The sequence below is a fragment of the Triturus cristatus genome, chromosome 4_2 (assembly GCF_964204655.1).
Source record: "Triturus cristatus chromosome 4_2, aTriCri1.1, whole genome shotgun sequence".
In the NCBI taxonomy this organism is placed as follows: domain Eukaryota; kingdom Metazoa; phylum Chordata; class Amphibia; order Caudata; family Salamandridae; genus Triturus; species Triturus cristatus.
Window position 1 is genome coordinate 729,505,466 of NC_140586.1, and position 26,190 is coordinate 729,531,655.

At 52.6% G+C, this 26,190-nt stretch overlaps 1 protein-coding gene across 2 annotated transcripts in view; it reads left to right on the forward strand.

Annotated features, from left to right (window-relative positions):
- The window catches only part of TUT4 (terminal uridylyl transferase 4), a 1,269,543-nt gene that overhangs the window by 544,512 nt on the left and 698,841 nt on the right, over positions 1–26,190 (forward strand). The gene's annotated exons all lie outside the window — the stretch shown is intronic.

A 26,190-nucleotide genomic window follows, 5' to 3' on the forward strand; every position in this document is an offset into this window, starting at 1 on the left:
TTACGCCTCCTGCATTTGCTTCACTGTAATGCCTATTGTATAAAAATGATTACTTGTCAATAAAGTAACGTCTTCACTTCCTGAACCTTCGTGGTGATGGAATATGGAGCTCATCAATTTAAATTGATTCTGGAATAAAGCCCGTTCCGAACCTCTAATACCACGGATTCTGCCTTTTATTTTACTGAGCTATTGTTATAGATTTTCCGCATCAAATTAAGTTCCGGTAATTAAATTATTTACCACAGATCAAGGATGTAATATGAGGCAGCAAGCGATTCGCCAAGGCTTTCGCCAAAATCTTCGCCTCCACGTTAAGGAGGGATATTGGGCGATATGATGCAGGGAGTTCGGGGGGCCTACCAGGCTTGTGGAACACCACTATTTCTGCGTGTCGCCAATCTCGCGGGAGCACCCCCCGCTTGCGAGCCTCCTCAAGGGCCGCACTATAGTGTGGACCAAGCTGCAGGAAATGTTTTCGAAAGAATTCAGTGGGGAATGCGTTCGGGCCCGGCGCTTTACCCGAGTTGAGGCCACCCAGCGCTTCTCCCAGCTCTTCAACTGTTAGTGGGAGCTCTAACTCCTCCCGTACCGCATCCGAAAGAGCCCGAGAAGGGATGTCCGCGCGGAACCGCTCAATCATCTCTACCGGTAGGACATCCTGCGGACCATAGAGGTCCGCGTAATATACCGCAAAGCTCTCCACCAGCACACTAGGATCAAAAATGGGCTCCCCAGCTGCATCCACCAGTCCCGGAAGCACCCGCGAATGGTTCATGCCCTGACACAGCCTATGGAGCATCCGGCCCGACTTATCCCCCATTGATAAACCCGACTACGAGTTGCCAGCCATGCCTGGCGCGCCTCCTCCATTAACATCGAGGCATAATTCTGTTGCGCAAATAGCTGACAACGGGCCGGGCCTCCACCCTCCCCGGTGCTCCGGCTCTCAAGGGCAGCAATCTCGCCATCCGCCTGGGCGGCCCTCTCCCCCTTGCGCCGTCGCGCCATGGCACAATACAAGATATCTACCCTGCGAAGCGTCGATTTAGGCGCCTCCCACACAGATGCGGCGCCGTAACCGAGCCCACTTTAATGGAAAGGTACTGATCCAACGCCTCCAGCATGCGCAACCCATATTCCTCCTGCTGCAGGTGCCACACCGACAGGCGCCACAGGAACGGTTGCCGCGAGTGCCCCAGCCGCAGCACCGCTGCAACCGGAGAGTGCTCTGGAAGGCCCCGCGGGAGAATCTTTGCCCCCATGGCCCTGCAGGACTGGTCTCGGGACAGAAAAACGTAGTCTAACCGGGAGAACGATCCATGTACTGCAGAAATATATGTACATGCACGCTGCGCGCCGTGAAGGCGCATCCAGACATCCACCCAGTCTAGGCTCTCCACCAAGGCTCTCAGTTTGGTACGGGTCGAACTATCGGGCACTCCCCCCTCCCTCCACGGATCCCTGGAACCCTCCATCACCTCATTCCAATCTCCGCCGACCACACATGCAACTTCTGAGAATTCGGTCCAGACGGCGGTGATCTTCTCCACAAGTGCCCAGGACATCGGGGGTGGGGCATACACGCTTACAAACACCACCCAATCTCTCCCTATTTGCCCCTTAACAAAGACATATCGTCCCTGAGCATCTGTCCACACCCTAGCATGTATGTACGGGACCCGCTTATGCACTATGATAGCTACACCCCGAGACCCCCGTGTGAAGCCCGCATGAAAGACCTGGGTATACCCATAACTCTGGAGGCAGGGGGTCTTCGTACCTAGAAGATGCGTCTCCTGCAGGAGCAGTATGTCCGCAGCCACTCGCTTGGCGTATCGCAAAAGTGCCCCCCGCTTAATTTTATCTAGGGCCCCCCTCACATTCCAACTTACTATCTTAACGGTACCCAGCTGCGCAGTATCTTGTGCCAAATCTCATGTTTCAGACTTACCATGGGAAATGTGCGGTCAACAATAACCAAATAAACCTCCAACACCCCTTGACCCTCCCTCCCCCCAACCCCATACCTCAAAAACATTGAAGCACCTGTTGCGGTGGAACTCTCCTCCAGGCTCCAACTGGGAACACTGGGTCGTCCCATCCAATGGATCCCCACCCCAACCGCCCAAAACTACCGGCGCGCTGCCCGCGCTACGCTACCCACGCAGCAGAAGTCCTGTAGCCCCAGGCCGGATCTCATCCCTCAAGAATACATAAGCCGCAGAGACCAGTCACCATGCAAAACTATCGGATATTAACCCTTCAGCTGCCCCCCCCCCCCCTGCTTGTGGAGCCGGCCCCAGATGCCGAGCCATGGGATCTGGAGAGCCTCCGGGATCTAGAACGCCTGGGGTGCTTTCCTTTTGTCTTTTGACTGTCCTGAGCAGCGTCAGCGGCCTCGTTGTTGGTCCCCCAGCCTGGGGGCGACTGTGGCCGAAGGCGTACATTTTCATCCGTCCATTGAAAGACCTCCTCAGGTGAGTCGAAAAATGTGTTCGAGACCTGTAGATTACCCGCAGCCTGGCCGGATACAGAAGGCCGTATGGAAGCTTCAGGGCTCGAAGCCGGGCCTTTGCCGCCAAGAAAGACTGGCGCTGTTGCTGCACAAGGCGGGTGTAGTCTGGGAATATAAGAATGGGTGTGTTCTCGAACAGCAGAGGCTCCTTCACCCTGGCCTGCTTCAGGATTACATCACGGTCATGATAGTTCAGTATTTTGGCAATCACCGGCTGAGGACGAGATCCCGGCGGCGGTTTCTGCGCAAGTGCCCTGTGTGCCCGCTCCACCACAAAACAGCTGAAGAGGGCGTCCGACGGCACCCAGCTCTCCAGCCATCCCGACACGATCCGCTCCATGTCCCCCCCCCTTCACAGCCCTCCGGAAAACCCACAAAACGCAGATTGTTCCGTCGGGCCCTCCCCTCCGCATCTTCCACCCGCTCCGCCAGGCCCTTGTGCACCACCTCCGCCTTGACTCGCTTCTTAAGTGACCCCACGTCGTCCTCCACTCCAGAGACCCTTGTCTCGGCCTCCGTGATACAATCCACTGCATTCCACAGGTCCTGGCGGAGTAGCATGACATCCGCTTCCACGGCCCCAATCTTGGCGTCAAGCATGTCTCTTGACTGCGTAATGGCAGCCATCAGCTCTGCATTACTGGGGCCAACGGGCTGCGACGTGCTCGGGACTACTGCGGTCGCACCATGGCCCGTAAACTTGTCTATCGTTCCCTGTTTGGCCTGGCCGTCTCGCTTGTCATCTCTCGTCATCATGCGTCGCGGGATGCGGCCCACACCGTCCTGATCGCACTCTCCGCCGCCGCAAGGGCCGCTGTGAGAAGTTGGCCTGATATATGATGTCACTAGTTCTAGTGTACACCCTGTATCAGTCCAAACAACCCTTATGGTGATTGGTTGTAAAGTCAACCTTATAGACCAGTTATCCTAGTGGTAGCATGGACAAGAGCAGTCTTAGGCTAAACTCTGTATGGCATGTGAAGCCAGCTGTTATACCATTTGCAATCCCTTGAATACCAAATGAAAGGACACCACAACAGATATATTATTAAAAATAGAATGTATTTATTCTAGTCAAAATACCCTCCGCACTCTTTATGAGATTCGAGGTAAGTACAACACAGTCTTATTTAAGCATACATAAGTCACACAGGTAAGTAATACAGTTAGGCCCTAGGGGCCACGCAAACCATATACTAAGTAAGTGGTATAAGAACCACTGTCACGAACACAGGTTAGGCCTAGGCCTAGGGAATCGCTGGGGCTACACTATCCTATCAGTTGCTAGGCAGTGGGAGGCCCACGGGATTCAGGTGCAGAGTGGAAACACTCACGTGTAATGCGTTACAGTCAATAGAAATAGTAATGTTTAGAAATTAAGAGTTTTAGGACACTTCGGAAGGAACTAGGAGTTAGAGACTTGAAAACTAGACACTAGGATAGTCAGTACCCTTGTGAGCACCGGAGTACTCAAGTTACCTAGCCCACGGGCTGCGGGTGCATAGGTGTGAACTTGCGTCGGGTTTCGTCGTCGACTCCTATGGATGCCTGAAGAAAAGATGCTGACAGGCAGTCAGTGAAGAGTGTCCGGTGGATTCCAAGGATGGAATCAAGAGGGAGGATACCTGCAAGCAGAGGGGACAGAGTCTAGGTCACCAGCCAGGAGCCGGGAAGGAAACAAGCGATGTCGTGAAGATGCAGGTGAAGAGGTGAAGCTTGTCGCAGCAGCCACGGGTACCAGGAGGCGTCGAGGACGACCAGAACCAGGAGGCGAGCTGTCCCACGAGGGCTCTTGCGGTCGGCGGCGTCGATGTCGAGTTTGGACCCAACAAGCCTTGGCAAGCGCAAGCCACGCAGAATGAAGGATTCGCTTCTGTTGCAGACCAGGAAGGCCTGAGGTGCTTCTCTTTCACAGGGAAGCAAGGGCCAGTCTGGAGGAGCCAAACCAGCGGTGAAAAGTTCGTCGTCGCAGAGGTTACTAGCCAACGGGCAAGCAACCGGACAGACGCGTCGAGCAGGAAAATGCAGAAGGGCCCCACGCAGAACTCGTGGAGTGTGGAGGGCTGATCTTCGGTGCAGATGGTGCTCGGGGTTGGGGCTTCTCAATCCCCAGAGCACAACTTCGAGGGTGCCTCAGAAGCTGCGCTGGAAGCTAGTAGCCAATTTTCCCAGGTAGCCGGTCCCACGTCTCTCGTCGCCTCCAAGGATCTCAGCTTTGCTGTGGATGTGGATCAGGGTCGGAGAAGTCTGCAAGTCAAGGCGCTGGTCGGGCTCTGCAGTCTGTTCCTCGTAGAACTTCGGGCAAAGCAAACGGCAGGTCGCTTGATGGTGCCTGTTTGCACAGGGTGACCACTCCTTGGCCACAAGGGAGATTCTTCAGTCTTCTTCCGTAGTCGAATGTCGAAGGTCCAGAGTTTCTGTTCAAGTTTCAGTTGTCAGGATAATCCAAAGTCCTAGGGACTCAGCTCCCACTCTTATACTAATCTGGGGGGCTGGGTTACCTGCTAGGTCTCTCCTATGGGTGGGACCAGGGAGGGGGGTGGTTACACCCCCTTCCCTTTGTCCAGTTTCGCGCCAGGACTGGGGCTGGAGTGCCCCAGCACCAGTTTGAACCGGACTGTGCATGGGACACCTTGTGTGCCCCAGGCAGTGTCTCGTTTCTTTCATCCCTCCCTGCCCCAATACACTAAGTCCTGTCTAGGGTGGTGCTAGCACCTCCCAAGGCAGGAAACCTATTGTCCAAGCCTCCCTCGCTGGAAGGACTCCCAGCAGCAGCAGGTCAGACTTGTGTCTGTGGCAGCAGCATCCATTTTGTGATGCTGGGGCTCTGGTTAACTTTAACCGGGTAGTAGGTCTTCAACATGTCTTCCCCCTCTAGAAGGGAGGAATACTATCCTCATCGCCAGAAATGGTGTGGGGGTAGTATTCCAAAGTGTTAGACACCTTACACAACATGTTTCGATAAAGCCAAACCATAGTTACCATAACCGTTTAAGATTATAAGGCACTTTAAGAGTATATGGTAGGCGATATCATAGAACAGCTATAAGGACATGGTTCCGAAAGCTGCAGACAGGCTCAGCTCATGCTAGAGCACCATCTCACATGTTACCAAGCACTCTGCCTTCAGGATTGTTAAGGCCTGCCATAGGAGTGACTGATAGGTTATCCATGTGTCTATATGTAAGGTAGGTATAGGAATACTACACCTAAGCAAGGGGTGATTACATGACCTTGCCCCAGCTGAGTGATCAGCCAGTTGTTTCATAATGGAAGGCCAGCCAGGGGTAGCATAATACATGCTGCTGCCCCTGGTAGGCCTAGGGTACACCTATGCCCTGGGTACCTAAGGTACACTGTACAGGGCCCTAGAAGGTGATCCTTACCAATTGGGTTATGTACCTAAAGTAAATAGTATGAATTTAGAGAGAGAACAGCTGGGCTGTGGGTCTGATTAGCAGGCCCACAGCCACATCTAAGTCGAAAACCAGTGAAGCAAAAGCAAAAAGTGGGGGTGAACATAGAAAGCAGACCCTACTCTCCTACAGCCGTCCCCCCCCGGTAACAATACACATGGCCGCCCCTCGTCGCAGCTCTCCTCCAACACCAATACTTGATCGCCCCGGCGTGCAGGTAGGCCAATGAATATCCACCTCCAATCGCTGATGCTCTGTCCGGGGGCCACCAGGCCGCACCACCCCTATCGCACCATCGGGGGGGGGGGGGTAGTCTGTCCGCCGCAGCCCGGTCTAGCTGCCGGGACCCCCGCCGCCCCAGCGACCCGCCCGTCAGCCGGCCCTCTCAGCTCCCAGCCCGGGTAGCCCCCTCCGCGGTGCTGGAATCGCCCGGGTGCCCCCTGGTCCGGCTCGACCACCGATCTCTCACCTCAAAGCAACGCCGGCCGGGAGGTAGGGCAGGGCGCCCCGTCCGCTCCAGTGGTTGTAGTCTCATGGGGGGGGGGGGCCACCTCCGCACACCCGCACCAGACCCAGGCAAGGCAGCCGAAGCCTCGCCGCCACGCTCCTCCGGGGCCCCAGATGCGGTGCCTCCGATTCTAACGGCGCGTCCCCTCCTCTGGGCGCTGCTGGGGATAGGGGGCAAGGGGAAGTATCTTCGCCCCCCCCCCCCCCGGCGGCACTCACCAGAACGCCGTTGTCGCTCTCGGACCGCCGCGGCCCCTCTCAAGCAACACAGGTCACCTCGCTCTCCCAGGCCCTGTACAGAGCTCCACGGAGGCCTCCTGGGATGTCGGCTCCGCCACCGCCACGCAAGGGCGCCGCCTCCTCTACGTCAATAGGCCGTACTGGGCCGCAGGATGTCTGCCCCGATACCGTTGGCGTCCGAGCCCCGTTTCGCTCGCCGGGCCGCTCGGCATGGGGGCACCGGTCCGCCGCTCCTCCAGCCAGCCGGATTTCGGCACGGGATCGGGTGGGCAGGATTCCGGGAAGGATTTTGTTACTGGGCGGTGCGGAGCGAGCTCAACGCACGTCCACCATGTTGACTTGCCAAGCCACGCCCCCCAGGCGTAGGATTTTTCATTAAAATATCTTCTAAATAATCATCTTCTGAGTCCCCGCAACCAGTTAATGTTAAATGTTTTTTCTTTTCTGTGCACTTTCCTCCTGTCTGTTTCTATGCCACCAATACAGGATATAACCCTTCAGTTAACATGGCCTGTCTCCACTGTTTCATCTGCTTATTTCGAGTTTCACGTGGAAATTTGGGATACTATCTGTTCAAATTTCTGACACTCCTGGGTCTATCTCGCTCAAATGCCTCAGTCTCCCATTCTTCTAGTGCTTCATACTGAGTTAATCTGGGTCTTGGTTCTAATTCATTCATTCTAGTGCGTAAGTTATGTAAAATTCTTCCATTAAATGTTCTGTACTCTGGGAATGCCAGTATTCCATCATCTTTTGTATATTCTACCCAGTTTTCTATCCATACACAACTATGATAACCCCTTTCTACCATCATATAGGATGCGGGAGTTTTCGGAGGAGGAATGAGAATTCCCTCTCTAGTTTTAATGGGTTCATCCTTTTTAAAATATTTCTTGATTCTCTGCATAAATACAATTTTCTTTTCTCTCCTTACATTTTGTGTGATCTCCCTTTTCTGTACAGTTCATGGGCAAAACCTAAATATCTTCTTTCTGGGCGAGTCCCTATTAATGTTGGATCGTGCATACAAATTCCAGTATCTATTATTATTCTTAGGGACGCTATGGTTATGAGCAATCAATTATCAGCTCTTACTTTAATGACTCTCCAATACCAGTGCAACATCTTATTCTCTTAACCACTCGAATTTTGTTTTGCTATGCGTTTAACCAATACTAGCGCGGCTCTGTGACGTTAGTATCGCTCCTCACTACTGACCCCTCCTTTACAATTCTTCACGTCAGCCACATGCCCGCTATTTCAACCAATCCCAGCGCTGCTCTTTGTGACGACAGTGCAGCACTTGCAACTGACCCCTCCTTTGCAAGGTAATATAAGAACTTATTTCACAATTTTACGTATAATTTTCATTAATCAACAACATAAAAACATTCGCTACTGTGTCTGATCTTCTAAATTCAAAGATTAGTCAACTTTTTACTGCGAGCAAACTTTTTCCGCGTACTCTCCACACTACGAGTAAAACCCTTCCGCTTACTCTTCACACACTACGAGTAAAACTTTCCGCTTACTCTTCACACAAGCATCAGAGAACCTGCTACTCCTTCAGTATTACCCTTTCTAGGTGATATAAGACCAAAGTTTCACCAGCGGACTCCTTTGCTACCAATTACTCTCACAGAAAATAATCCCTAAATCAGTGCTTCTAGTCCTGCGTAACTTTCAGCACTTTCCTGATCCAGACAAGTAACCTCACTGCAGTATGGCTTCCATTCGCCATCCACTATTCAATATTCCCGGGAAATTCCAGACAACATTAAACAATACATAAACTTTTAATGAATAGCGGTTGTTAATGCATAAATCAACTAATTCAATCCACAATATTTTCTTCCTAACTAACTAAACCCTAAACCATGCCTCTGCTACCAAAGAAAAACTGACAGAGCGCAGGTCACCAGCTCGGGTTAAACATACACATACCTAATACTCACCTGGGCCCAGACCATTCACACAAATGAGCTAGAAAAAACCCAGCTGATATACATTTTTTAGTTTTACCTGTAATTTAATTTCACCTTTACCAAGTCTTACCAATTTGATCTCCTTAATAATTCCTTTCTCAATGAATCCGGTTTCTGAGATAGTTTAAGGTAGAAAATGGCATTTAACTTAAAACTTGAAATAACCACAAACTTAAAAAGGTTAAAAAAACTTAATCTAGATCAATAATTTTGTGAGTCAGAATCAATTACAGCTTAAACACATTAGTTCAAGAGGCAAATTAAAGTCAAATAAAGCAAAGTCATAATAACGATCAATGAAGACGGTACCCGGAGAAAGGAAAAAGAGAGAGAGAGCAGGTACAATGACAGTTATCACAGAAATTATATTTATCAAAGGTGATAGATGAACCCAACTCTTTGAAGATAGGCCAGATAGAATCTGCCAGGACAGGATGCAGACAGAGGATTGGACAGATTCGGATCTTTGAAGGTGAGCTCTTATAAGTACAACGCCAGCGTCGCACCCCTCTCTGATACTACTCTCCTTGGGTGTCCCTCTTCCGAAATCCCCTTCTAGATGATTAGATTAGCGATCAGTATCTCAATTTCTCAAGCAGAGTTTCTGGTAGCAGCAGGGTCTGAGATAGCGTCGTAGCAGCATACGTTTTGGGTCAGTGACAAGTCGGAATGACGGTTCTGACAATTTTTCTGGCTAACTTACCTCAATTATACTATTCTGTATTCGTGTCCCACCCCCAAAAATTGCAATATTCGTGTTTTCCCCTATTCTGATTGGTCAGGGCGAGGAGGTGAGTTAATCATACCATATTAAAAATAATAATTTGATTGGGTCTAATGTTCTATGTTTCCGCCCCTTAATTTACTTTCCCATAGCTTTATTCCCACCCGCATTTCACATTATGATCAATACAAGTTATACAATTTATTAAAAATTGTTGCTTTCGGGGCGTGGCCAAGATGGTGACCAAGTGGACGCGGACTCTGGAGGCTCCCCGTCGCAGGCTTCCTGCTCTCGCTCTCGCTCTCCCGTCCTCACAGCCCCCAACCGAACAGCGCAATTGGCGTCGCAGCTTGCGGGGGAGGCAGCGCTGCTCTGTGGGGCCGGTCCGGAGGCCAGCAGTCGCCGAGAAGCATGTGTGTGGGGCTTGGCGCGCTCCGGCCGCCTTGGTGTCTGAGCCCTGGGGCGGCGGCATGGGTGGAGCCGCGACCCGTCTGGTGCTACTAGTGCTGGGTGTCGGAGGAGGCCTCAAGGCCGGATGGAGAGGCCCTAGCTGTCCAGGCCGCGGATCGGCTGCCTGGGGCGGCCCGGCGCCCTCCGTGGGTCCTGCAACGCGACATCGGCGGGAATCCCAGGGCTAGGTGTCTAGGCCCTGCGCCGTGCGCGGATTGATCCCCGGCCGGTGAGTCAGCCGCCAGGAGGAGAGCACGGGCCTCGGGTGGGCCCCCGGGGCGCCGACTAGCACCTGACCAGCGACGGACGTCAGCGGGGGCGGCCTTCCCTTTTGGTGACGCAGCTTTCGGGCCTTCGGCCTCACGAGGACTTTGGCGCCTGCGGGCGGAGGCCTTCTGCTTTGGTGGCAACGTTGACAGCGGACCCTCGCAGGGAGTCGGAGCGGGGCCCCTGGGGCGGCATCAGGTGGCGGTGAGTGGGTGAGGGCCCCTGCCGCGTTGCTGTTCGCCGCCCCAGGGTGGAGTGGTGGGGTCCCGGGACTTTTGGCCGGTCCACGGCGGGCCCGGGGGGCCGGGGCCTGCTGGTTGAACTGTTTGCACATCCTTGAGTGCCCCCCTACCGTCAGGCTTCAATGCCAAGCGTGGAACTCTTGGACGCCCCTCTTGTGCTGCTGGTGAACATAAGGGGGCCTTTTACATACACTGCTGCCTACTACCGGCCATCCCCGCGGGGGTGGTTGGTCTCCCCCCCTGCAGTTACAGAGAGGAGTGGCGCAGCTGCGAAGCCGGTCTGGGAGTGGGTCCCTGGATGGGCGGAGCTCGTGGCCCACAGATGGCTAGCACCAAAAAGAAGGGGGAACGTTCGCTTAAGGAGATACTGGCTAGGGGCTCCACAGCGGGAGACAGAGGGTGTCGCACCCCACCGGCCACCCAGCTGCCACTGGATTCGGAGGATCGAGATGGTCCAGTGACCCGAGCATTTCTAGAGTCCCTCTTTGACACTCTGAGGGGGGAATTCCTGACCCTCAAGCAAGAGTTGGCTGGGGAGGTGTGGGAAATCCGTCGGGAGGTTGACGATCTGGGGGATCGGGTGACGGCCATCGAGGATAATGACCAATCCAGGTCTGAGGAGATTGAGCAGCTGCAGCAGGAGATCATCCGCCTGAAGGATCAACAGGTCGACTTACAATCCCATGCAGAAGACCTTGAAAACCGTTCCCGACGCAATAATATCCGCATCCGAGGGTCCCACTGCAAGAGGAAGGGGCAGACGTCGTGGGCTACCTAAGGGGCCTCTTCCGAGAGGTGTTGGGGGTCGGCCCAGAGTTTGACATTCGCATTTGACCGTGCTCATCGGGTGGGTTTGGGGCTGAGAGCGCCGGCTCCCCCACCCAACATTTTAGCCTGCTTACCGGATTTCCCACTGAAGGAGCGTATTTTGTGAGAGGCCAGATTGAAGCAACCGCTCCGCTTCCAAGGGCATACTATAGCTCTTTTCAATGACCTCGCATGCATCACCTTACAGTAACGCAAAGCCTTCAAGGAGGTGACTGCCTTCCTCAAGGACAAGGGTGTGTCCTACTCTTGGGGCCACCCCTTCCGAATAATCTTTAAATGGAATGGCAAGTTAGTCCAATCTCGCTCCCTTCGGGAGACATGTGACCTGCTGGGCCTTACCCGCAGCGACTCTGAGTCGCCTCCTGAGCGCGCGCGGCGGCAGTCGGGGTCAGAGTGGCGTAGGGTGGGCCGCCGACGCTCACCTATCCTGGACACGAAGCCTGACCCGGAGACGACGCAAGAGAGGGCGGCGGCACTGGCTGTGGTATCAAGGGACACTTCCCCACCAGAGGCTCTCTAAGTTGGCATGGGGACTTCATGGCACCGTAGCATAGCTTGCTGGGTGCGGGGGCGGCGGCGGGGGGCCCAGGTGGATTGGACTACACGTACTCCCGGATCTTTTGGTACCAAATGCCCAGGTTCTCGCCTGAAAGGCATTGGACAATGCAGGGGGGGGGGGTTCAGTTGGGGTTAGGGAGGAGGGTGGGGGGTTTGGGGGTTGGTTGGGCTCGGGGGGGGGATTGTTTGTGGGGTTTGGGATGGGGGGGCTCAATAATCCTATCAAACGAAGAGCAGTGTTATCGTACCTGGAGAGTTCAGGGGCTTCCATATGTCTCTTGCAAGAAACACACCTCCTTCCCAGGGATTGGCATCGCATGAGGTCCTGGGCGTTCCCTCAGCAACTCTACTCCTCTACCAATGACAAGAAGGCGGGGGTAGCGATACTCTTTGCGAAACACTTTTCTGGATAGGTAGGACCTAAAATCGACGAAATCAAAGGTCGGCTGTTGGCACATTCCATTCAGGTGGGTGGTGTGTCCCTGATTATTGGCTCTTTATACGTCCCCAACTCGGGTCAAGAATCCTTTCTTAAGGGCTCTCTCTCCGAGATTCTCAGTTCCCAGGCCCGTTACATACTAGTGGGAGGGGACCTTAATTTGGTTATGGACCGGGAGGCGGACCGCTCAGGCCACCGCTTTGGTTTTTCTGGAGCGCTTTCACTTGAGGGGAAGGAGTGGATGGCGCACAGAGGGTTAGTGGACATATGGCGAGATAGGCACCCCACAGCAACACACTACACCTTCTACTCTAACGCGCACCGGACTTACGCCTGTCTGGACCACGTTCTAGGCTCCTCGGAGCTCAGCACGATTGTGGAGGACGTAGATATTATTCCGGCTGCCTTATCAGATCACGCCGCCGTAACCTTGACTGAGGGTTCCCCGGACTAGGGCAGGGGGAGGGGGAGGGGGGGGGGGAGAGATGGAGATTGCGGGAGGCTCTCCTGCAATGGAAAGGGGTCACCCAACAATTACACTCAAGCATCACTGATTACCTTACCCGCAATGATCAGCCTGGCACATCCTTAATGGCACTCTGGGGGGCGCTGAAGGCGGTGGTGAGGGGGGAGCTGATAGCCATCTCCGCTGCGGAAGCCAAAGAGCGCAAAGAAAAGAGGGACTCCCTAATTGCTGCGGTGGTCGAGCTTGAAAGGGTACACAGTCGCACAGGGGCTCCCAGAATTTGGCGGCGACTGAAAGCTGCCAGAGCGCAATTGGCTGGCTTAGATATTGACCGGGCCGAATACGCTGCATTGAGGCTCCGTCATACTTATTACGTGGAAGGTGACAAGACGGGGCGCCTTCTGGCCAGTGAGCTTCGTGCCAGAGTCCAACGGTCTAAAATCACCACTATTCGCGATGCACAGGGGGAAACTCTTAGCAGCGACACCCAAATCGCAGAGGCCTTTAGGGAGTTCTATGCGTCCTTGTATAGCGCGGATGTGGCGCTCGACAAGGATGGAGAGGCTTATTTAAGTGGAGCAGCCATAACGGTTCTCTCTGCAGACAATGCCGCCTCACTGGACGTCCCGATTAGAATTGAGGAGGTGATTGGGGCGATATCTCGTCTCAAACCCTTGAATTCGCCGGGTCGGGACGGTTTCTCTGCTGGCTTTTACAAAGCCTTCTGCTCGCTGCTGGCTCCGCTTCTTACCAGACTCTTTAACTCATTTCGGGGCCCGGCTCGATACTGTCTGACATGCTTGAGGCCGATATCGTTGTGTTACCTAAGCCGGGCAAGGACACCACCCAATGTTCCTCTTATAGGCCCATCTCTCTCCTCAACTTGGACCTTAAATTTTTTACAGGGGTTCTAGCTGCCAAACTTGGGCCGCGCCTCCCTGGTCTCATCGAGCCAGATCGCAGATGCCTTTAGGGAGTTCTATGCGTCCTTGTATAGCGCGGATGTGGCGCTCGACAAGGATGGAGAGGATTATTTAAGTGGAGCAGCCATAACGGTTCTCTCTGCAGACAATGCCGCCTCACTGGACGCCCCGATTAGAATTGAGGAGGTGATTGGGGCGATAACTTGTATCAAACCCTTGAATTCGCCGGGTCCGGACGGTTTCTCTGCTGGCTTTAACAAAGCCTTCTGCTCGCTGCTGGCTCCGCTTCTTACCAGACTCTTTAACTCGTTTCGGGGCCCCGGCTCGATACTGTCTGACATGCTTGAGGCTGATATCGTTGTGTTACCTAAGCCGGGCAAGGACACCACCCAATGTTCCGCTTATAGGCCCATCTCTCTCCTCAACTTGGACCTTACATTTTTGACAGGGGTTCTAGCTGCCAGACTTGGGCCGCGGCTCCCTGGTCTCATCGAGCCAGATCAGTCGGGCTTTATCTCCAATAGACAATGCAGTGACAATACCAAACGCCTCCTGCATTTAATAGATAAAGCTCACTATGCAGTGTCTGACGCTATGCTCTTATCAATCGACGCTGAGAAAGCGTTTGACCGCGTAGCTTTGGGATTTCTCGATAAAACGCTAGCGCACTTTGGCTCTGGTGACCGCTTCAGGGCCTGGGTTGCCAGATGTAACGATACTCCCAGGGCCACGATCCGGGTCAACGGCATAAGCTCACGGCCCTTCGACATCCAGAGAGGTACGAGGCAGGGCTGTCTGCTCTCGCCTCTCCTCTTCGCACTTTATATTGAGCCCCTGGCACAAAAAATTCGAGACCACCCAGACATTGTCGGTATCTCTTTCGGGGGGGAACCTCATCCAATTAGTCTCTATGCTGATGACATCTTGGCAGCGCTGGACAACCCCAAACAATCGGTACCAGCCTTTTTGGGGGAGTTGGAAGCCTTTGGGAGGGTGTCCGGCTTCAAAATAAACCCGGGGAAATCTATGCTTCTTCCGCTAAGCCGCAATACTCATGACACCCACGACGCACCGTTGGCCTTGGGGGGTTTGCAACTCCAAACATCCATCCCATACCTGGGGATTGTTCTAACTCCATCTACTGAGCGTATGGTCGCAACAAATTATGAGACGCTCACCTCCCAAATACAGAGCGACTTACGGAGATGGCAGATGCGGCCCCTGTCACTCCTTGGGCGTGTCGCGGCGGTGAAGATGTCTGTCCTTCCTAAGATCTTATATATCTTTCAAACCATTCCGGTGTCCCCTCCTCGAGGTACCATACAACGCCTACAAGACGCCGTACACCACTTTATATGGGCTGGGAAGCGGCCTCGGAAGTGACGGGACCTCTCCTTCCGCCCTCCTGGCGAGGGCGTTTTGGGGATCCCCAATCTGCTGCAGTATTTTCAAGCGGCGCAATTGAGGTACTTGGTGGAATGGTATAGGCCCGAGTCCGAGAAGCGGTGGCTTTTTCAAGATAGGGCGCTGGCGCAATCACCCCTCTGGAAAATACCCTTTTTAAAGTGCCCTGATCTGCCAGCTCGCCTTCAGCAGTCCCCCCACTCACGAGCATGCTGATGCGGGTTTGGGATGCGGTAGCGGTCAGCCGGGGGCTTACCACGTTTCCCTCACCCCTTACACCTTTGTTTGATAATCCGGACTTTCCTCCGGGGCTCGAGAGTCGCGCGTTCCGGCAGTGGCGGGCGTCGGACTGATGATCGGCAGGTCACCTGTTCGATCTTGAGGGGTTCATCCAGCTGTCGGATTTCATACATCACCACGGCATTGTGGCGCCGCAAAAATTGCAATATTTTCAACTCCGACATTGGTTGACACAGCCCGGGATCCGTCCGATGGTGGGCCGTCGGTTGACAGCTTTCGAAAAGTGGTTAATCACCAAAGAAACGGACCGTAAGATGATCACGGACATATATAAAATGCTTTGTTCACCAGCCGACTCACGCCGTTCAGCAGGTCAGCGGAGATGGGAGGGTGAGTTGGGAAGAGCCCTGACGGATCAGGAATGGCTCGCCGTCTACTACAGGGCTAACCATACTGCCAGGAACACCGCCGGTAGGGAAACAGCGGTGAAAGTTGTGACGTATTGGTATTTGACACTGGTACTCCTCAACAGGGGTACCCCGACCGTAGCCCCACTTGCTGGCGAGGGTATGATGCGGAGGGCACACTGACACATATCTTGTGGGACTGCAGGGAGGTGACGGACTTCTGGACAGCAGTATTGGACGACATTGACAAACATTTTACCACTGCCATTCCCCGCTTCCCTGCCTACACGCTGTTAGGGTTGCCAAACGCAATCACATTTCCGTTGAAATCCCTTAGGGGGAGACAGATGGGATTGGCCATGGGGGCGGCGGTCCAGTACATCATATCACTTTGGGGGTCTCGGACTCTGCCCTCCCACTCTGGCTGGCTGCACAAGCTTTGGTACACGTTGGGTATGGAACGTATTCATGCCACGCTCACGCAGTCCATGATTTCCTTTACCAAGGTTTGGAAGCTGATCCTGTCACTTTTATCGACAGAATTTAATGAAATCACCTGCCCGAGATATCTACACCTCATGCGCCTCACCGACCCTTCGTCTTCACGTGATGCTCCTAGGACCTCACCGTTGACCGACGCCCGCGATTAAAGACTCACGGGGGCGCTTCAGGCACACCGGTTTGGGGGGGGGGGTGGGGTTCATGTTGGGGTGTTGTTTTTGTTCTTGCTTGAGTATTGACGAAATTAATACGCGACCAGGTGGTGAGAGCCCTGGCCTTCTTCGCTCCAATGGTCATTTGCTAGCCCATAGACCTTTTGTATGTTTGTTTCTTTTTGCTATCTCTGGTTTGTCTCATCGGTGCCGGGTTTGTTCCCGACTCTACTCTGTTGGCGCCACCTGGGGGGTACTTGCATTTTGTATTGTATTTTGCTTCCCTGCCAAAATCAATAAAACAAAGTTAATCAAAAAAATTGTTGCTTTTGTCCGATCAGGGGTTTACTTTCCCAGGCTTCTTCGCCTAATTTGGCCTTGGCTGTGATTCAAGTGTGTCATCCTGGTCTCCGGCAAGTTTTTATGCGCATGCGCATGGATCATGTGGGGTAGGGATTTCAGTCACTCTTCGAGGCCCAAACCCGAACTAATAATAAATTCGGAAAAACACACGTTAGAATGTGACAAACGATTTCACTGTATACCACTTATCTCTACTCTAACCCCATTTACTTACTTAATCTTTTCGCATTAGTGCTTAGTAGAACTTATAGGTTTAGTTTAAGCAATAGCATGTGCATTACCATGTGAGTTTCAAGCGGCCACTGTGCAAACGCGCCACCTGGCGTGTTGTAAATTGGGGGATTAATTGCCCTTGAGTCCTGAGGGTCCCTGGGGCCCAACTAGCCCACCAGGTACCTCCAGTAAGCCCCACAATGCTGCATTGCAGAGAGGTGGTCCGAGGCCACGCCCCTTTTTGCACCTCTCTGCAACACAACTCTGTGGCGCTTACTGGAGGTACCTGGTGGGCTAGTTGGCCCCCAGGGACCCTCGGGATTCAAGGGGACTTAATCTCCCAACTTAAAACGCACCATGGGGCGCGTTTGCACACTTGTCACATCATGATTATATAAACAACCGCAATGGACCGCACTCCGCTAGCTCCTCCTCCGGGTCGCCCCAAGGGAAGCTGGTACATGAAGTTCTTGAGTGGTTCACCCCAGTGGGTGCAAGTAAGTACTTGTTGAACTGATGATCTCTGATGGAGTTCTTGAGTGGTTCACCCCAGTGGGTGCAAGTAAGTACTTGTTGAACTGATGATCTCTAGACCCGATACATGTCCCGGGTTTTAAAATATCGCCCGAGACATGGCTCGGGTTTCGGGATAACTTCCCTCCTCAGTAGAGAAAATAGTTAGGGGTGGAAGAGAGGGCCGCCAAGCAACCGTCAAGGACCTCAGTGCCCGCACAGGGACGCAGGTGCGTCGTCCAGGAGCTCTTCAGCTCAAAGCTCGAGGGAGCCATTTTTATAAACAACCGCAATGGACCGCACTCCGCTAGCCCCTCCTCCGGGTCGCCCCAAGGGAAGCTGGTACATGAAGTTCTTGAGTGGTTTACCCCAGTGGGTGCAAGTAAGTACTTGTTGAACTGATGATCTCTGATGGAGTTCTTGAGTGGTTCACCCCAGTGGGTGCAAGTAAGTACTTGTTGAACTGATGATCTCTAGACCCGATACATGTCCCGGGTTTTAAAATATCGCCCGAGACATGGCTCGGGTTTCGGGTTAACTTCCCTCCTCAGTAGAGAAAATAGTTAGGGGTGGAAGAGAGGGCCGCCAAGCAATCGTCAAGGGCCTCAGTGCCCGCACAGGCACGCAGGTGCGTCGTCCAGGAGCTCGTCAGCTCAAAGCTCGAGGGAGCCATTTTTATAAACAACTGCAATGGACCGCACTCCGCTAGCCCCTCCTCCTGGTCACATCATGCCCTGCCCCCTCCCTTCACCACTGTGCAAACGCGCCCCGTGGCGCGGTTTAAGTTGTGGGATTAAGTCCCCTTGAATCCTGAGGGTCCCTGTGGTCCAACTAGCCCACCAGGTACCTCCAGTAAGCACTACAGAGCTGCGTTGCAGAGAGGTGTAAAAAGGGGCATGGCCTCGGACCACCATGCAAGAGCATGTTACCCTGCTCTCGCTTCAATGAAGCAAAGCAGAGTTTGCTATGACTGGGCGGGTGCCACACGGCTCCCACCCTGCCATAGCAAACAGCAGTGTCCCGGGGGTGGGCAACCCGGGACACTGCAGGAGCTGGCCCTGGGGGGTGGCGGTCCCCAGGGCCATCAAGGGCTCCAGGCGGGGGGCCGGGCACCCCCCCCCAACATTTTATTACAAAGTGCCCCGGGGAGATGGTGGTCCCTGCTCACCACATTTAATTACTATAGCCCCAGGGAGGTGGCCTTCCCCGGGACTGCGGGTGCCCCTGCGGGCCCCCGCTAATTTAAACCACATTGCCCCCGGGACCTGGCCCACCTGGGGGCCTCATTAAAAAAAATATATATTTTTGTCCCACTGCGCCTACAGATATCGAAACTTTTTCTTTTTCTAATTTCTCAGGAACTACTGAACGGACTTACACCATTTAAAAAAAAAAAAAGGTCTCTTTCTGAACCAAGGGCTACCTTTTTGCCAAATTTGGTGTAATTCCGTTCAGCAGTTCGGCTGTAGTTTTGTCTAAAGTTTCCTGTGGAAATTAACATTCGGAAAACGCGTTTTGGGACCCCCCTTTTTCCTCGGCCCCCGCTTAACTAATCACCCCGAAACTTTCAAGACAGGATCTGTCCGGAGCGCCCCACTAGTTTTGAAAATTTCGTCAACCGGCGCCAAAGTTATTGGGAAAAGAAAAAACGCTTTTTGAATAGAAACGAGGTCCTAACTATAACTACCTACTGGCGACCGCCAGTAGGAGATATATATATATATATATCTCCAAGGTTTTTTCTCTTGCAGAAAAAGATCCACGCACACTCATGGGTGACATTTGCAATTCAAATCCCTTTATTTCAAGGCAACAGCATTTCGTTCAACAAGCTCAGCAGCCCAACACGTTTGTCTGTCGGCAGACCTTGCACCTGTGAGCATCAAGGAAGACTTCTGCTGCTCCTGGTTTTGCTGTTCTGCAAGTCTTCTTCGTTGTCTGTGCTTCTTCCAGGATCTTCAGCAGACCTGTGGGCATCAAGGACACCCAGAGTAATCTACCTTGGACTGAAAGAGTCATTCATATGCAGGCACCACGACGAAGCTGACCGGTCTGCTGCTTCTGACGTCCCACAGACTTCGAAAGGCTCAGCTACACAGGTGGTGGTTCTGCATCTCCCTCGAGGTCTGACCTGTCTTCTCAGAAAGTTTGAGGCCAGTATCCCTCATCGGAACCGCTGGAACCAAACCCCTGTACACCGTGTCGACTTGCCGTTGCCAAGACTTGTTGGCTCTGCACTCCCGAGATCTAAAGGCTCTAAGAGGCTCCAGCCTCTCTTCCTGCCAAGACCTTCGTCTTCACCGCATCCTCTACACTCTTGGCTTCATCTTTGGTGAGCTGCTAGAGGTCCTCTTGCGATTCCTGTGCCTTTGGCCTGTGGGTCTTCTCGAGGGTCTCCTCTGGCTGAAGTGGGCTCCCCTGCTTGCTCGGGGCCTGCTCTGACTCTCCTGCACTTGGTGAGTCCCTTCTACGTTGCTGGTGCCAACATTGCTCCTTCATCGTTTACCATGTCAGTTGCTGATGCCAAGGCTTGTTGGTACTCTTGCTGGACATCGATCCCTTGGTTCTCGACTACTGACATGGGACAGCTCGTGAATGGCTCCTGGTCTTTCTCGGCGTCGCCTGCTCCTCACAGCGACATGGTCTCCGTCATCACTCCTGCATCTTCCGTCATCGGTGGGCATTGCTCTTCCGTGCCTCCTGGTCACCTCAGAGTGGCATAAACTCTGTCTCCTCTGCTTGCAGGTTCTCCTCTTCAAGAATCCAAACTTGGATTCCACCGGACTCTTGCACCGTCTTCGCCAGGGGCGTCTTTACTGAAGTCCTCCAATGTGGTCTACAGCCGTTTCCCACTCTGGCTGGCTGCACAAGCTTTGGTACACGTTGGGTATGGAACGTATTCATGCCACGCTCACGCAGTCCATGATTTTCTTTACCAAGGTTTGGAAGCGGATCCTGTCACTTTTATCGACAGAATTTAATGAAATCACCTGCCCGAGATATCTACACCTCATGCGCCTCACCGACCCTTCGTCTTCACGTGATGCTCCTAGGACCTCACCGTTGACCGACGCCCGCGATTAAAGACTCACGGGGGCGCTTCAGGCACACCGGTTTGGGGGGGGGGTGGGGTTCATGTTGGGGTGTTGTTTTTGTTCTTGCTTGAGTATTGACGAAATTAATACGCGACCAGGTGGTGAGAGCCCTGGCCTTCTTCGCTCCAATGGTCATTTGCTAGCCCATAGACCTTTTGTATGTTTGTTTCTTTTTGCTATCTCTGGTTTGTCTCATCGGTGCCGGGTTTGTTCCCGACTCTACTCTGTTGGCGCCACCTGGGGGGTACTTGCATTTTGTATTGTATTTTGCTTCCCTGCCAAAATCAATAAAACAAAGTTAATCAAAAAAATTGTTGCTTTTGTCCGATCAGGGGTTTACTTTCCCAGGCTTCTTCGCCTAATTTGGCCTTGGCTGTGATTCAAGTGTGTCATCCTGGTCTCCGGCAAGTTTTTATGCGCATGCGCATGGATCATGTGGGGTAGGGATTTCAGTCACTCTTCGAGGCCCAAACCCAAACTAATAATAAATTCGGAAAAACACACGTTAGAATGTGACAAACGATTTCACTGTATACCACTTATCTCTACTCTAACCCCATTTACTTACTTAATCTTTTCGCATTAGTGCTTAGTAGAACTTATAGGTTTAGTTTAAGCAATAGCATGTGCATTACCATGTGAGTTTCAAGCGGCCACTGTGCAAACGCGCCACCTGGCGTGTTGTAAATTGGGGGATTAATTGCCCTTGAGTCCTGAGGGTCCCTGGGGCCCAACTAGCCCACCAGGTACCTCCAGTAAGCCCCACAATGCTGCATTGCAGAGAGGTGGTCCGAGGCCACGCCCCTTTTTGCACCTCTCTGCAACACAACTCTGTGGCGCTTACTGGAGGTACCTGGTGGGCTAGTTGGCCCCCAGGGACCCTCGGGATTCAAGGGGACTTAATCTCCCAACTTAAAACGCACCATGGGGCGCGTTTGCACACTTGTCACATCATGATTATATAAACAACCGCAATGGACCGCACTCCGCTAGCTCCTCCTCCGGGTCGCCCCAAGGGAAGCTGGTACATGAAGTTCTTGAGTGGTTCACCCCAGTGGATGCAAGTAAGTACTTGTTGAACTGATGATCTCTGATGGAGTTCTTGAGTGGTTCACCCCAGTGGGTGCAAGTAAGTACTTGTTGAACTGATGATCTCTAGACCCGATACATGTCCCGGGTTTTAAAATATCGCCCGAGACATGGCTCGGGTTTCGGGATAACTTCCCTCCTCAGTAGAGAAAATAGTTAGGGGTGGAAGAGAGGGCCGCCAAGCAACCGTCAAGGACCTCAGTGCCCGCACAGGGACGCAGGTGCGTCGTCCAGGAGCTCTTCAGCTCAAAGCTCGAGGGAGCCATTTTTATAAACAACCGCAATGGACCGCACTCCGCTAGCCCCTCCTCCGGGTCGCCCCAAGGGAAGCTGGTACATGAAGTTCTTGAGTGGTTTACCCCAGTGGGTGCAAGTAAGTACTTGTTGAACTGATGATCTCTGATGGAGTTCTTGAGTGGTTCACCCCAGTGGGTGCAAGTAAGTACTTGTTGAACTGATGATCTCTAGACCCGATACATGTCCCGGGTTTTAAAATATCGCCCGAGACATGGCTCGGGTTTCGGGTTAACTTCCCTCCTCAGTAGAGAAAATAGTTAGGGGTGGAAGAGAGGGCCGCCAAGCAATCGTCAAGGGCCTCAGTGCCCGCACAGGCACGCAGGTGCGTCGTCCAGGAGCTCGTCAGCTCAAAGCTCGAGGGAGCCATTTTTATAAACAACTGCAATGGACCGCACTCCGCTAGCCCCTCCTCCTGGTCACATCATGCCCTGCCCCCTCCCTTCACCACTGTGCAAACGCGCCCCGTGGCGCGGTTTAAGTTGTGGGATTAAGTCCCCTTGAATCCTGAGGGTCCCTGTGGTCCAACTAGCCCACCAGGTACCTCCAGTAAGCACTACAGAGCTGCGTTGCAGAGAGGTGTAAAAAGGGGCATGGCCTCGGACCACCATGCAAGAGCATGTTACCCTGCTCTCGCTTCAATGAAGCAAAGCAGAGTTTGCTATGACTGGGCGGGTGCCACACGGCTCCCACCCTGCCATAGCAAACAGCAGTGTCCCGGGGGTGGGCAACCCGGGACACTGCAGGAGCTGGCCCTGGGGGGTGGCGGTCCCCAGGGCCATCAAGGGCTCCAGGCGGGGGGCCGGGCACCCCCCCCCCCCCAACATTTTATTACAAAGTGCCCCGGGGAGATGGTGGTCCCTGCTCACCACATTTAATTACTATAGCCCCAGGGAGGTGGCCTTCCCCGGGACTGCGGGTGCCCCTGCAGGCCCCCGCTAATTTAAACCACATTGCCCCCGGGACCTGGCCCACCTGGGGGCCTCATTAAAAAAAATATATATTTTTGTCCCACTGCGCCTACAGATATCGAAACTTTTTCTTTTTCTAATTTCTCAGGAACTACTGAACGGACTTACACCATTTAAAAAAAAAAAAAGGTCTCTTTCTGAACCAAGGGCTACCTTTTTGCCAAATTTGGTGTAATTCCGTTCAGCAGTTCGGCTGTAGTTTTGTCTAAAGTTTCCTGTGGAAATTAACATTCGGAAAACGCGTTTTGGGACCCCCCTTTTTCCTCGGCCCCCGCTTAACTAATCACCCCGAAACTTTCAAGACAGGATCTGTCCGGAGCGCCCCACTAGTTTTGAAAATTTCGTCAACCGGCGCCAAAGTTATTGGGAAAAGAAAAAACGCTTTTTGAATAGAAACGAGGTCCTAACTATAACTACCTACTGGCGACCGCCAGTAGGAGATATATATATATATATATATATATATATCTCCAAGGTTTTTTCTCTTGCAGAAAAAGATCCACGCACACTCATGGGTGACATTTGCAATTCAAATCCCTTTATTTCAAGGCAACAGCATTTCGTTCAACAAGCTCAGCAGCCCAACACGTTTGTCTGTCGGCAGACCTTGCACCTGTGAGCATCAAGGAAGACTTCTGCTGCTCCTGGTTTTGCTGTTCTGCAAGTCTTCTTCGTTGTCTGTGCTTCTTCCAGGATCTTCAGCAGACCTGTGGGCATCAAGGACACCCAGAGTAATCTACCTTGGACTGAAAGAGTCATTCATATGCAGGCACCACGACGAAGCTGACCGGTCTGCTGCTTCTGACGTCCCACAGACTTCGAAAGGCTCAGCTACACAGGTGGTGGTTCTGCATCTCCCTCGAGGTCTGACCTGTCTTCTCAGAAAGTTTGAGGCCAGTATCCCTCATCGGAACCGCTGGAACCAAACCCCTGTACACCGTGTCGACTTGCCGTTGCCAAGACTTGTTGGCTCTGCACTCCCGAGATCTAAAGGCTCTAAGAGGCTCCAGCCTCTCTTCCTGCCAAGACCTTCGTCTTCACCGCATCCTCTACACTCTTGGCTTCATCTTTGGTGAGCTGCTAGAGGTCCTCTTGCGATTCCTGTGCCTTTGGCCTGTGGGTCTTCTCGAGGGTCTCCTCTGGCTGAAGTGGGCTCCCCTGCTTGCTCGGGGCCTGCTCTGACTCTCCTGCACTTGGTGAGTCCCTTCTACGTTGCTGGTGCCAACATTGCTCCTTCATCGTTTACCATGTCAGTTGCTGATGCCAAGGCTTGTTGGTACTCTTGCTGGACATCGATCCCTTGGTTCTCGACTACTGACATGGGACAGCTCGTGAATGGCTCCTGGTCTTTCTCGGCGTCGCCTGCTCCTCACAGCGACATGGTCTCCGTCATCACTCCTGCATCTTCCGTCATCGGTGGGCATTGCTCTTCCGTGCCTCCTGGTCACCTCAGAGTGGCATAAACTCTGTCTCCTCTGCTTGCAGGTTCTCCTCTTCAAGAATCCAAACTTGGATTCCACCGGACTCTTGCACCGTCTTCGCCAGGGGCGTCTTTACTGAAGTCCTCCAATGTGGTCTACAGCCGTTTCCGACGTCACTACGCACCTATGCACCCAACGTCCCTGGTGTAGGCATCCTAGTTCCTGGGGTATCCACGGGTGGATTGACTCTCCAACCTTTTGTCTTCATGGGGTTTCTTCAGGGTCCTTCTTCAAAACTGCAATCTTGATTTTCCTGTTGATCTATTGAGTACGCAGCTGTGTTTCCACTGTGCACACCGTGGGGTTACTGTGTTTTTACCTTGGTTGGTTCCTTGTCCCCAGCTCTTCTGAGTCGACAACTAAATCCACCATAAGGGTTGTCTGCATTAGTGCAAGGTGCTTCACTTAAATAAGGGTGCACCATATACTAAGCCATCCTCCTACATTGGTGTGCAGCACAAATAATAATAATAATAATAATAATGGAACACTCGCGAGTCAAATGCAAGGAAGCAAAACATAAGCAGATAATAATGGAATACTCACAAGTCAAAGGCATGGACGCAAAACATAAGCAGATAATTATGGACGTCCAATGCAAGAAACAAGCAATGTCAAATACCAGGAATAAACACTGTCAAATACAAGAACCTTTATACACAACATAAAAATATCACAGAGCTCATACGTTATCATTTGAGTTGAACACAACATTCTGGTCAGCTCTACTGGGAAGCCCTTTGAGTTGTCCAGAAGTCTCAATGGGGCCGCAAAACCTGCCTGTGCATTTACCCCACGAGTGACCTTCTGTATGAGCGCCAAAACTTCTTGTCTTTAAAACCTTTTACTAACACAGAGCGAGACCTCTAGAAATTCTTCCCTTCATCAATTGCAAAACCAAGGCTTACCGTACTTGTCTGCTTCAAGGTCAAGACGGAAGCTAGCAAGCCCTCTGTCTTGTGTCTCCGAAACAGAGAAGTGCATTCCTCTCTCACGCTTTCAAACGCACATCCCACATGTTCTGTTCCAGCAAGGCTGTTTTGCTCTGTGCTGAGAAGAAAGAAAACATCCCACTCTGAAGCTGCAAGAAGGAAAGAAATGAAATCACGCAAGAGCACAAAAATGATGTTGTACATTCGAAATGGTCAGTTAAAACACATAGTCAAAGGTCACCACAATCTCACAATGTAAAAAATATATATAGCATTACACCACAATAATAATACTGCCATGTGCTTTGGAGGACGGGGACACAGATCCCAAAAATAATGTGGAATCCAGACCCAGAGTGTTGCCTAGTCCCCAGCCCCCTCCACCTCTCCGGCCTCTGCTGCTTCAAAACTTCTTTAGTGTCCCCTGCATCCAACACACCCTTCTCGTTAGTGGCAGGATCAACCACCACCTGCCTCAATGGAAGGCCATTACATCAGAACTAGTGGGTGCTTCAGATTTTGCAGAAGTGGTATGCCCTACTATTTGTGGGCGACCTCTAGGAGTTGCCACCGCCACACGAATGGCTGACAGAGGACCATTTTACGTTAATCTGTCAGGAAGTGCAGATTCCTTTGGCCATAGTAGTCATCAAGGTACTGGCACTAGAAGTAGGGCTTGGTTGTTATCCCCTCTACTTTCTAGTTTCGAAAAAGGAGGCCTTCCCCCTCCCCATCCGAGATCTGCACCCTTTCAGCGCCTTTCTGAGGAAGTGGAAGTTCAAGATGCTCACGGTGGCTCAGTCCTCTCTGCCCTGTATCCTGGAAACTGGATGGTAGCGTTAGATGTGCAGGACGTGTATTTTTGCATCCCAGTCCTGTTGGCCCACAGATGTTACCTGCAGTTCACTGTGAGCCACACGCATTTTCAGTTAGCTCTGCTCCCTTTCGGCTTTTACAGTGTCCCATGGGTGT